The 13,068-nt window shown below is 41.3% G+C and overlaps 1 protein-coding gene and 1 long non-coding RNA gene across 6 annotated transcripts in view; one reads left to right on the plus strand and one right to left on the minus strand.

The window, feature by feature from the left end:
* The window catches only part of LOC132819555 (uncharacterized), a 52,166-nt gene that overhangs the window by 17,111 nt on the left and 21,987 nt on the right, over positions 1-13,068 (plus strand). The window contains exon 1 of one of the 3 annotated variants that reach the window (XR_009645101.1): positions 3,563-3,622. The exons of 1 other annotated variant lie outside the window; for it this stretch is intronic. This is a non-coding gene — a long non-coding RNA (uncharacterized LOC132819555). Of the gene's footprint in view, positions 1-3,562; positions 3,698-13,068 lie in introns of those variants that run through there. One more of the 3 variants, XR_009645099.1, reaches the window with a different exon arrangement.
* The window catches only part of commd1 (copper metabolism (Murr1) domain containing 1), a 127,453-nt gene that overhangs the window by 3,919 nt on the left and 110,466 nt on the right, over positions 1-13,068 (minus strand). The window lies entirely within an intron of this gene.

Here is a 13,068-nt window from a genome sequence, read left to right on the forward strand (position 1 = left end):
ATTTGCAGACGATATGAAGATTAGTGGAGTTGTGGATAGTGAGGAGGGCAGTTGTTGGCTGCAAAGGGACTTAGATATGATGCAAAGCTGGGTTGAGGAGTGGCATATGGAGTTCAACCCTGTCAAGTGTGAGGTTGTCCATTTTGGAAGGACAAATAAGAATGCGGAATACAGGGTTAACGGTAGGGTTCTTAGTAAGGTGGAGGAGCAGAGGGATCTTGGGGTCTATGTTCATAGCTCTTTGAAAGTTGCCACTCAGGTGGATGGAGCTCGGAAGAAGGCCTATGGTGTATTAGCGTTCATTAGCAGAGGGATTGAATTCAAGAGTCGTGAGGTGATGTTGCAGCTGTACAGGACCTTGGTAAGGCCACATTTGGAGTACTGTGTGCAGTTCTGGTCGCCTCATTTTAGGAAAGATGTGGAAGCTTTGGAGAGGGTGCAGAGGAGATTTACCAGGATGTTACCTGGAATGGAGAATAGGTCGTACGAGGATAGATTGAGAGTTCTCGGCCTTTTCTCGTTGGAACGGCAAAGAATGAGGGGTGACTTGAGAGAGATTTATAAGATGATCAGGGGAATAGATAGAGTAGACAGTCAGAGACTTTTTCCCTGGTACAACAGTGTGTTACAAGGGGACATAAATTTAAGGTGAAGGGTGGAAGGTATAGGGGGGGATGTGAGGGGTAGGTTCTTTACCCAGAGAGTGGTGGGGGCATGGAATGCGCTGCCTGTGGGAGTGGCAGAGTCAGAATCATTGGTGACCTTTAAGCGGCAATTGGATAAGTACATGGATAGATGCTTAAGCTAGGACAAATGTTCGGCACAACATCGTGGGCCAAAGGGCCTGTTCTGTGCTGTATTGTTCTATGTTCTATGTTTTATATTCCATTTGTCATGTCCCTGCCCACTCAGTAAATCTGTCCAAATACACTTGAAGCCACTTGACATTCCCCTCACAACACATTTACACCTAGCTTTATTTCACCTCTGAACTTGAAATTATTACATTTGATCTCTACATCCAAATCAATGATGTGTTGTGAACAGCTGGAGCCTGAGCACTGATCCTTGTGCTACTCCATAAGTGAGTCTGCCAACACGAGAACAGAATTCACTTATTCCACCTAGTTTTCCATCGGTTAGTCAATCCTTAATCTATGCCATTAGATGACCTCCCTTCCCATGTCATTTAATTTATTGACCAACCTCCCATAGCATACTTTTATCACAATGGATTTTTCATACAACGCAGCTATTTTTTTTTAAACAAAATTGCCACTTTCTAAAGGCTACTAACTTTTCTTAAATAGAAGTGACAACACTAGAGTCAAGTGATGCTTTCACCCAAGTAAACAGCAGAAGAGCCCACGGCAAGATGACAAGTCTCCTGGCACTGCTGTAGTGTCTGGATTAGTGGTGCTGGAAGAGCACAGCAGTTCAGGCAGCATCCGAGGAGGCGTTCTTCCTCCAAGCGTCTGGTGGTGAGGGAGCGGAGGCGAAGGAGGCCCAAGACCTCCAGGTCCTTGGCAGAGTGGGATGGAGAGTGGAAATGTTGGGCCACAGGGCGGTGTGGTTGATTGGTGCGGGTGTCCCGGAGATGTTCCCTAAAGCGCTCTGCTTGGAGACGTCCAGTCTCCCCAATATAGAGGAGACCATGTCGGGAGCAATGGATACAATAAATTAAATTAGTGGATGTGCAGGTAAAACTTTGGATGTGGAAGGCTCCTTTAGGGCCTTGGATGGAGGTGAGGGAGGAGGTGTGGGCGCAGGTTTTGCAATTCCTGCGGTGGCAGGAGAAGCCCACCACCGCAGGAATTGTGGGTGGCACAGTGGTTAGCACTGCTGCCTCACAGTGCCAGAGACCCGGGTTCAATTCCTGACTCAGGCGACTGCCTGTGTGGAGTTTGCACATTCTCCCCGTGTCTGCGTGGGTTTCCTCCGGGTGCTCCAGTTTCCTCCCACAGTTCAAAGATGTGCGGGTCAGGTGAATTGGCCATGCCAAATGTGTTAGGTAAAGAGGTAAATGTAGGGGAATGGGTTGGTTGCGCTTCGGCGGGTCGGTGTGGACTTGTTGGGCTGAAGGGCCTGTTTTCCACACTGTAAGTAATCTAATCTAATCTAACACTTCAACCCCAGGGCATCAATTTGGACTTCAACAGTTTCCTCATTTCCCCTTCTCCCACCTCACCCCAGTTCCAAACTTCCAGCTCAGCACTGTCCCCATGACTTGTCCTGACTTGTCCTACCTGCCTATCTTCTTTTCCACCTATCGACTCCACCCTCCCCCCGCCCCTACCTATCACCTTCATCCCCTTCCCCACTCACCTATTGTACTCTATGCTACTTTCTCCCCACCCCACCCTCCTCTCACTTATCTCTCCACCCTTCAGGCTCTCTGCTTGTATTCCTGATGAAGCGCTTTTGCCTGAAATGTCAATTTTATTGCTCCTCGGATGTTGCCTGAACTGCTGTGCTCTTCCAGCACCACTAATCCAGAATCTGGTTTCCAACATCTGCAGTTATTGTTTTTACCACTGCTGTAATGTAACAATCTCATCATTGCTGCAGAACCAAAACAAGCTGCAAGCAACACAGATTTATTCACACAGCGATCACTAGAATAAATAACAGAATGATTGAACAGGGATATTTTATAAAACACCCACATTCAATCAAAATCAGAGATAAAATCTGTCTGAGCCAAAAGAAAACCCAGGATGAAAAATTTGAACAAATTAAAACAAACACAATTTATTTTCCATAAATCAATAGGACTCGTTATTTTAAAGAACACAGTGATCAGAGCACAATGTTCAGCACAGATTAAATAAACAAATTTGTACTCTTAAAGCGATTAGCTGCAAATCCTCCACACACACTAGTCAAGAAACCTAATTTAACAAGTTACATTTATATTGTACCTTTAACAGAGAAAAAAATCTCAAAAGGTGTTTGAATGTATCAATAGAAGCTAAGCTAAAAAGTAATATTTTGACATGTTTGGTTTAAGAGTTGGCCTGAGGAAAGTTTTAAGGGAGAAGGAGTGTGGTGAAGGAAAGATTTGGGGAGGGAATTCCATAGCATAGAGCCGAAGTTAATACAGCTGTTAGCATAGCATAGAGCCGAAGTCAATACAGCTGTTAGCATAGCATAGAGCCGAAGTCAATACAGCTGCTGAGGCTGAAGTAACAGGGTTGCACAGAAGGAGAACTGGAGGATCAGACAGTTTGGAAAAGGGTTCCATGAGGGTGAAGGGAGAAGCCAGTAAGAATATGAGAGTAGGAACGATGGGTGAGGAAGATATAGTATGAGAGATCGTTGAGAATTGTAGCAGAATTGTGTTTTAGCTAGGATTTCAATTACAGGATGTTCCCAAACATCTCAACATTTATATACTTAAGATTCCAATAAGTTTTTTCCTGAAATTTCACACAACAGGATAAACTTCCTCTTTGATAATATACACAGAATATTCAGTGAAACTTACTTAATAAACCTTTTACTCTATTAGAATGCACGATATTCAAGGACTAAACATTTTTATCTTTAACACCTGTTATAGGGATAATGCTAGAAGCTGTTATTAAAGAAGTTAGAGCTGGACACTTGGATAAAGATCAAGGTAATCAGCTGGAGTCAACATGGTTTTTTGGAAGCAAAATCATGTCTGACCAATCTGTTGGATGTCTTCGAAGAGGTAACATGCTGTTGATAAAGGCTTGATGGGCTGTATCTCCATTTCCAAAAAGCATTCGATAAAGGTGCCAGGTCAAAGGTTACTGTGGAAAATAAAAGTTTTTGGTGTAAGGGGTAGAAGACTGATTGGCTAGCAGGAAGCTGCCATTAGACGCAAATGTGTATTTTTTCCGGTTGATAGTTGTGTACCACAGGATCTGTGCTGGAACCTCAATTATTTACAATTTTATAGAAGTATGATTGAGATGAAGGGCCTGACGTATTGGTTGCTACATCTACTGATGACAGAAAGGCATGTAGGAAAGTGAGTTGAGAAAAGGACACGAGGTTACAAAAATATATAAATATATAAATAAAAGTGTAGCAAGTCGCATATAATATGGGAAAAGGTGAAATTATCCGTTTTGGCAAAAGGAATAAAAGCAGCACACTATCTAAATGCTGAGAGATTTCAGAGCTCTGAGGTGCACAAAAGCACAGATGGTATGCAGGTACAGCAAGTAATTAGAAAAGCTGATAGAAGGCTTTTGGGTTTTTGTTAGAGGAGCTGAATACCACACTTGGGAGGTTATCCTTCTGGGATACAGAGCACTGGTGAGACCACATCTGGAGTATTGTGCACCATATTGGTCATGTTGTTTAAGGAAGGATGCAAATATGTTGGAGGAAGGTTTACCAGACTAACTCTTGGAATGGACAGGTTGTCTTATGAGGAAAGATTGGGCAGGCTAGGCCTGTATTCGCTGGGTTCTGGGAAAGTCAATCACTGAAATGTTAACTGATTTTTTTCCACAAATGCTGCTAGACCTGCTGAGCTTTTCCAGCGATCTCTGAATTTGTGTTCACTGGAATTCAGAAGACGAACTGGTTGAAACATACAAAATCATGAAGGGTCTTGGCAGGATGATTGACAAGGTATTTCTGCATGAGGGAGAATCTTGAACCAGGGATCAGTTTGAAGATCGCGATTCAGCTTGAAAAATCTTTTCATGAAGTGTTCTTATAACTGGACAGCAAAAACACAAACTTCATTTACAACGTCAGTAATATCTTCTTTCTTAGTGCTGTCAATACTTTTCTTGCAGCATGCAAAAAAGGATGTCTTTCCAGTCGTGACTATTCATTTTCTTGTTCAGTCGTATGTGTTTATGATTCAAGGTAATAGAATGCAGCAGCCTTCCAACGATAAAAGGTGATGGACTGACAGCAAACATTCCTGATGGGAGTGACTTCACATGGAGAACTTCTACTAATAGTTGAAAAGGCCAGTTATTGAAAGACGGCTTCTCCAATTGCTATCACACATGAAACTGCTCTTGACAAACCCTGCAGTCCCTGGTCTTCATTGTGGGTCAGTCGCCCCACAGGAAGTACCACTCTGTCATTCATGAGTGACTCCAGGTGAATAGTACATGCTGGTGCTTGCAAGCATTCTTGAAGCAGTTTTGAGTGTCCTATAGAGTGGTACCAGTAATCTCAACACACTAAATCCTTGGGAATGGGACCATTTTTCATCCCTCATGCCAAGGAAGTAATCTCTCTTTGCAGAACACCAACATGTTTAGGGTGCTTCCTCTGACAAGATACTGCTTTTCTGCTGTCAGAATATAACTATCAGAATATTCTCTTAATACACTATCGACAGCAAAGATGGAAAAAAAAATTTATTCCCCTGGCAGCTGAAAGTCATACATGCTTCGCAGCCATACAGCCAGGTGCTGAAAACACAAGCCAAACAAACATTAGCTTGATCACATACATCAGTTTGATGCTATTCCAGGTGATAACCTGTGATATAATACTGTAGAACACAACTGCTATCTACAGCACGGGCACATCTCGCTTTAGAGACCATTTGGATTGAATAGCCTGTTCTCGTGCTGTTGATTTTGTATAAAATCACTAACAAATAAATAAAATAATTAAATAGATGAAACTAGTAAACTTCACATTTAGACTGAAATGGAGGCATCCTTTTGGTTCCAGTCTGTTTTTGTAATTGAAATAATTACAAAAACATTACAACCAAGTAGAGTTGCAGGCAGGAGTGAAGAAAGGTGTTTGCTATGCTTTCTTTTATTGGTCAGAGTATTGAGTATAGGAGTTGGGAAGTCACATGGTAGCTGTACAGGACATTGGTGAGACCACTGTTAGAATATTGCATGCGATTCTGGTCTATCTTCTACAGGAAGGATGTTGTGAAACTTGAAGGGTTCAAAAAAGATTTACAACGAAGTTGCCAGGGTCGGAGGATTTGAGCTATAGGGAGAGGCTGAATAGGCTGGAGCAGCTTTCCCTGGAGTGTCGGAGGCTGAGGGGTGACCTTATAGACGATCATAAAATCATGAGGGCATGGACTGGGTTAACAGACAAAATCTTTTCCCTGGGGTGAGGGAATCCAGTACTGGAGGGCAAAGGTTTAGGGGGAGAAGGAAAAGATAATAAAAGGAACATAAGGAGCAATTTTATCCCGCACACAGCATGATGAGTGTATGGAATGAGCTGCCAAAGGAAGTGGTGGAGGTTGGTACAACTGCAACATTAAAAAGGCATCTGGATGAGTATACGAATAGGAAGGATTTGGAGCGAAACGGGCCAAGTGCTGGCAAACAGGACTAGATTAAGTAAGGATATCTGGTCGGCATGGATGTGTTGGACCAAAGGGTCTGTTTCTGTGCTGTACCTCTCTCGGACTCTATTCTACGGCTCTTAAAACCAATCTGAGAATGTTGCTTGAAGTACTACTTGCAAAACAATATCAAATCAAACCAGAAATTTTCACTTTGCTCATGGCTGTAATTACTCCCTTAGGTGAAGGGATGAGAGACAAAGCATCTCCTTCAACGAGGTTATGCAGTTCTTGCCTTTTCTTCCCCCAGAAAAGGTTATAACAACACACTCTAAAAGGTCTGGAGTTGTAGGGTTTTTAGGGCTAATTTGATAATAGCTAACAGAGACTGCCTCAGGCAGAAGGCTTTCATGTACAATGAAAGGAGATTGGCCAGTTCTCCCAGCTCAGCTTTTCTGTTTGCTTTTAAAGTAGTAGTGTGAAGAAAGGCAGCTGGACCTAAAGAAGCAAGTTCAGGCTGGTACTCTCTCTCTCTCTCTCTGACTTCTCCCCTGTAGGAGCTTGTGTTTGATTTTATCTTTTGTGCCAAGGGGTATTTATGGGGATTGTTGGAAATATTTGGAACAGTATAATTATTTGGGATAGTCTGTTGGGTTTCCGGATAGGATAAGTTATTTGATATTTGGCTTGCTGTTGTTTGTGTTTCATTTAGTAATCTTGTAAATAAATTATGTTTTGTTTAAAAAATGAAAAAAAAAGCTGAGCAGGGAGAACTGGCCAACCCCCTCCCCCCACCCCACCCTTTCATTGCACACGTGTTTTATGTCCAAAAAAACTTAAAGCCTTCTGCCTGAGGCAGTCTGTTAGCTATTATCAAGTTGGCCCTAAAACCCTTCACCTCCAGACTTTTCAGACTCTGTGTAATTCATGGCCTCTCTGAAAAGAGCCAAAGACTGCATAACCTTAGAAAAGGAGTGGCTTCGTCACAGATGGAAGGCATGTTTGCCAAATTTGCTGAAATCACAGGGATAGGTTGGAAATTAAGTCACAAAGAAGACTCAAGGTGGTTACAAAAAAAAAGTGAGGGCAAAAGTGTGGTAAAGGAATAAAGTGTCGATTCATTTCTGCACTTTTGAAAAAAACAACTTTGTTTAAATTGCTTAGAAACTTTAATAACTTGCACAATAGTCATGTTGTTTGAGTCACATTGCAAGACTTTAGGAAGAAAACTAATATGACCATTAGCACCATTACTGACACTGATGGAGGATGGGACTAATGTTATTAATTTGGTCATCTACCACATCATGGTGACAGAAACTACAACTGCCTCTGTGATTTGGTTCTAGCTATAGACTCAAATTCATATAGCACGGAAACAGACCCTTCAGTCCAACTTGCCCATGCCAACAAAGTTTCCCAAACTAAACAAGTCCTACTTGCCTGCGTTTGGCCCATATCTCTCTAAACCAGTCCTGTCCATGTACCTGTCCAAATGTCTATTAAATGTTGTAACTGAACCTGTCACCAGGCATTCAAGGTTCAGGCTGTGTGTGGTCAAATTACATGTTTGACTGTTAGCCAGGAAATACAGGTCAAAAACAAAGGAAGTACTCAACTGGTCCAGCAGCGACAGTCAAAGATCTCTTCCTTTGGACTACTGTGGAATTCATAGGCTGATGAACCGATCACTGATTCTGCAAACTTTGCCTGCACTGTTGAGTATTTACAGAAGCTTTTGCTTTTGTTTTGAGATTTCAACTCCCTTGGTATTTTATCTGTGCTTACATTAAGCAGTTTAATTGTTTTGGATGTAGGTGTGCTCGCTGAGCTGGAAGGTTGGTTTGCTCAGTGAGCAAACCTACATCCAGAACCTCAACCTGGAGATAAATCTTCTCAAAACTCACTAGTTTAATTCTTTACTGGTGGGTTCAACAATTCTGCATAAAAGCCACACTGTAATTTCACTTTAAGGTCCACGTTCCCAATACAAAACTATAACACTAAATTAGGATGGACTCTCCTCTACAGACAGAAACACCTACTGCAAGCAGAGCTTGTCACAAACATAATTTTGGTTTCGATCCATGGAATTTAGCCAATGTTTCAGGAAGACCGATCTTTTCCAAGAAGCTAATCAAAACTCATTGCCATCCAGCAGTGGCTGAGAGAAGAATAAACAGCTAACAATAATGGGAATCATCAACCTTTAGCCAGGGATGCTGTTACACTTTAAATAGTGTTTTTTTTAATAACAAGGAGTCTTGTTATGTATGTGCCCTCATTGAGCAAAGGTTCTTAAATAATAATTGCAATACTGAAGTAGATTTACATAATTAGCCTACACTGCATGATGATCCCACAATTCCTGGGTAAAAAATTTAGGATTTGTGTCTTAGACTCAAAATATCCTTTGCAAAGGAGATATTTGTCAACTACATGGGGCTTTTATATCAAATCAGGGAAATGAACACATTTTCATTCACATTTGAATCATGAAATGTTGGCTTCAGTGTACAATAGACAGTGAGATATGCACTAGCAGTACATGATTAAATATACAGTACCTGTGACCTTTTACCTAGTGTACAAATTTCCATCATTAATCCAGGAGTGAGGCAAAGGGAATCTTATCTTTATTGCAAGGTGAAATATTTGATTTTGGCAGGTCACCAATTCAATAGGTTTGTTAGAAGCTGAGAAAACATTCATCAGGGTCAGAGCAGCTGTAGCTACACTTTGGCTTGGGATTTGAATACATGGTCACATGAATAAGAAGTGAATGATTTATTAACTATGATATCATGTTACAACTATAAATGAAGTATTATAACTGCTGTGGCACTGTGGCAAGTTCGAAAGAGGATCATTTGTCTCTTGCACTTCTGAATCAAGAACAGTACAGGACAGGAAGAAGCCATTCAGCCCATTATGCGTGTGCCTCATTTAAACTGATCAGCACTCCTTTGATCTTTCCTTATCGCCCAATACCTGTCACCTTCTTAAAGTACTTGTCCAAATCTCTTTTGAAAGTTACAATTGAATCTAATGCTCTTCCAGATTTGTGCATTCCATGTCTAAACAGCTCACTGGCTACATGAGTTCTGAAGGAAACATATTGGACTGAGCCCTGTTTCTCTCTCCACAGACCTGCTTTTGTTCTGAATTTAGCGTGCAATTTTATTTCTCACATTGCCTCTGGTTATTTGACAATCATTTTGAAGTCCTGCTCCAGTTGCCAATCCATTTGCTAGTAGAAACTGTTACTTAGGACTTTTAAGAGGGCCGCTTACTCGCTGATGTTTCAAGTATCCCAGGTAAGACGTCTAACTCAGCTGCGTAGGCCTCCACACGAAGGGCTTATGCTCGAAACATCGAATTCTCTATTCCTGAGATGCTGCCTGGCCTGCTGTGCTTTGACCAGCAACACATTTGCAGCTCCACACCCATCTCTCAGTTTCTGCCTCTTACAAGAAATGGCAGCCCTCACACTGGCCTGCAACTGCCACCCATGATAAAAATGGCATTGGCAAACAGGCCAGTCAGGAGACATGATCATGACATTGAGTAATGGCCTGATTAGAAATTCTTATTTAAAAATGAAAGACTGGGTTGTCAAGTAGCTGAACAGGCTGGGGCTGTTTTCCCTGGAGCGTTGGAGGCTGAGGGGTGACCTTATAGAGGTTTACAAAATTATGAGGGGCATGGATCGGGTAAATAGGCAAAGTCTTTTCTCTGGGGTCAGGGAGTCCAGAACTAGAGGGTATATATAGGTTTAGGGTGAGAGGGGAAGATTAAAAAAGAGACCTACGGGGCAACATTTTCACTGAGGGTGGTATGTGTATGGAATGAGCTGCCAGAGGAAGTGGCTGAGGCTGGTACAATTGCAACATTTAAGAGGCATTTGGATGGGTATATGATTAGGAAGGGTTTGGAGGGATATGGGCCGGGTGCTGGCAGGTGGGACTAGATTGGGTTGGGATATCTGGTCGGCATGAATGATTTGGATCGAAGGGTCCGTTTCCATGCTGTACATCTCTATGACTCTAAGACACTTCCTAGTTTTTAACACCTCTATCCAATCTGAAGAAAGACATGTTATGGATAGATTCCTGGGATGAGAAGGCTAACATTTGACAAAGGACTGAGTGAATTGGTCTCTAATGTATTGAGTTTAGGGGAATGAGAAGTGATCTTATTGAAACATTCAAGACTGAATGGGCTTGACAGGCAATACAGAGATCTAGGAAATCGAGGTTACAGGATCATATTCAGGAAAAAGACTTTGATCATTCAGTGAGACAAGGAGAATTTTTTTTTACTCTGAGGGTTATGAATCTTTGAAATTCTGCATCCCAGATGATTATGACACTGAATCCTTGAATATATTCAAGTTACAACAGACAAGTTTGGCCTCTCAGGGATTTAAGGGATAAATTCAGAGCACGCTGAAGTGGAGGCAGCAGTAAAAGGTTTGAAAACGTGATGATACAGACTTAAGGCAATTTCTAAACAAACAAAAAGAGGCAGGGAGAAACCGAGTGATTGGGCTCCAGGAACACAAACAAGAAAAGGCCAAACTTTGAACCTGTTCCATTATTTAATGAGATCATGGGTGATCTGTGGCTTAACTGCATATACCTGCCTTTGGCCCATGTCCCTTAATCCCTTTACTTCATTTGTATCACCCAGATTTAAAAGTAACAACCGATCGATGATCATTTGCTGTTTGTGGAAGAAAGTTCGAAACATATGTCACCCTTTGTGTGTAGGAGTACTTCCTAACATGTCTCCTGAAGGGTCTGGCCCTAATTCTCAGATTATGCCCCCAGTCCTAGAATCTCTGATGAGTAGGAATAATTGATCTTTACCCATGTTTCCTGTTAATATCTGGAAGACTGCTATCAGATCACCCCATAACCTCGAAATCAGAGGGAAAATGGTCCGAATTTGTCCTAATCTCTCCTCAGAATGTAAATCCAGGTGTCATTGTTATAAACCTCACACAGTACTCCCTCCAAGACCTATATGTCCTTCCTAAGGTATGGTGCCCAGATCTTCTCTCAGTAAACCAAGCTGGGTCTTACCAGGGTTTTATGCTGGGACAGCAAAACTTCTGCATCCTTATACTCCAGTCCTCTAGATATAAAAGGCAGTATTCTGCTAGCTTTCCTGTTTAGTTTCTGCACCCACTCATAGCACTTCAAAGTTTACACATCTGAACCCAAAGTATCTGTCTTTGGGCATCCACTTTATTTAACTTCATAACATCTAGGGTTAACCTGATCTACCCTTTTGCAGTCCAAAATGGATAAGCCCACACTTAGATACACTAAAATCCATCTGCCACATTTTTGCTGATTCACCTAGTCTAATATCCATTGCAACTTGATGCTATGTATACTGTCTATAATCCTGCCTATCTTGGGCATCAGCAAATTTGGCTGCATGGCATTTTAAATTTGCTGATGGAATACACTTTCATTAAACCTACCTGTGCCATATTCCAATGGAGGTACTCAAGAGGGAAGTATGATGGGCCAATTGCCTCCCTCTGTGCTATAACAATTTTATGAATTAGTGCTGAGGAATGGGTTACGAATCACGAATTGGATTAGAGTATTTACTCCAATTTACTATTGGATGAAGTATCCCGAACAATTTTTTTTTGGGTTTGGATACTGTTGTATCCAAAGTCCACACGATCCAGAATTGCTTTATTCATTACCAGGGAAGGGAAACTTTGGTTTGCAATCTTTATAGCTGTTGAGCCAAAAATATGTTAATACAGATTCTGTACAGTTGTACTCACCTGATGACTTAGATTATATCCCTACTAACACACTATTCCGTATCCAGCAATTGTGAACATTTCCAGCTCGGTATCCATAATTTTACAGAGAAATATTATCATAGTTTGGGCTGCCGAGGTAAAAGATGTGACAATAGAACCATTTAAATAGAAATTTTGAAATCTCTTACTGACAGATTATATTTCAAATAGTTCGTTTATGACACAAACTGAAGTATTGCTAAAACAAAAACTGTCAAAGCATCTCATCTTACATTCAACAGTACAATTTGCATAATGACCAATTAAGGGGAAGACCAATCAGTACTCTTCTCTCATGGTTGGATTTCCCTTGGGATTGATATTCTTGCGAATTGCCTGATGACAGCAAGATGAAAAACTTGAACAAAATGTGTCTTTTTGTACCAATATTCAAAAATATATCTTTTTTTGTCCACATCTGACAGATCAGCAGTTTTCAATTCAATCTAAGTATTGTTCAGCAGTCAGCTCCAATTGATATCTGCATTTCAGAACTGGGGCTGTAAAGTGAATGTTGCTTGGATTTTAAGATTATAAACTGGATTTTACAAGCCCTAAAAGTGAAAGCGGAGAGTCAAGAAGGGCTGTAAAATGGCAAGGGAAGGATTAGGACATTGTCTAACATAATCAGAACCTCAAACCATGCAGCCCCCTATCCCCAGCCTTCACAGCAAACAAACTGACCAGTAACTGAAGCAGATTCCAGAAGTTAATCACCTGATCACAACTCAGTCATTTGTAAACGACAACATTTGTATCCTAGAATGGTCATATATTTAGACTTGAATCATGCACTCGTCTGACAAACTGAAATTCCTTAAAGGCAATTTCGCTGGTCCAGCAAAAACAGTCAGTTAGTAATCATGCAGTGTGAATAGCGAACTTCAAAGAGTGGGAATCAGTTCAAAGCTGATCTCGTAAAATTAGAAAGCAAATCAATATAATCTTAACAATAGAAATTATAGAATTG

The sequence above is a fragment of the Hemiscyllium ocellatum genome, chromosome 10 (genome assembly GCF_020745735.1).
Source record: "Hemiscyllium ocellatum isolate sHemOce1 chromosome 10, sHemOce1.pat.X.cur, whole genome shotgun sequence".
Lineage (NCBI taxonomy): Eukaryota > Metazoa > Chordata > Chondrichthyes > Orectolobiformes > Hemiscylliidae > Hemiscyllium > Hemiscyllium ocellatum.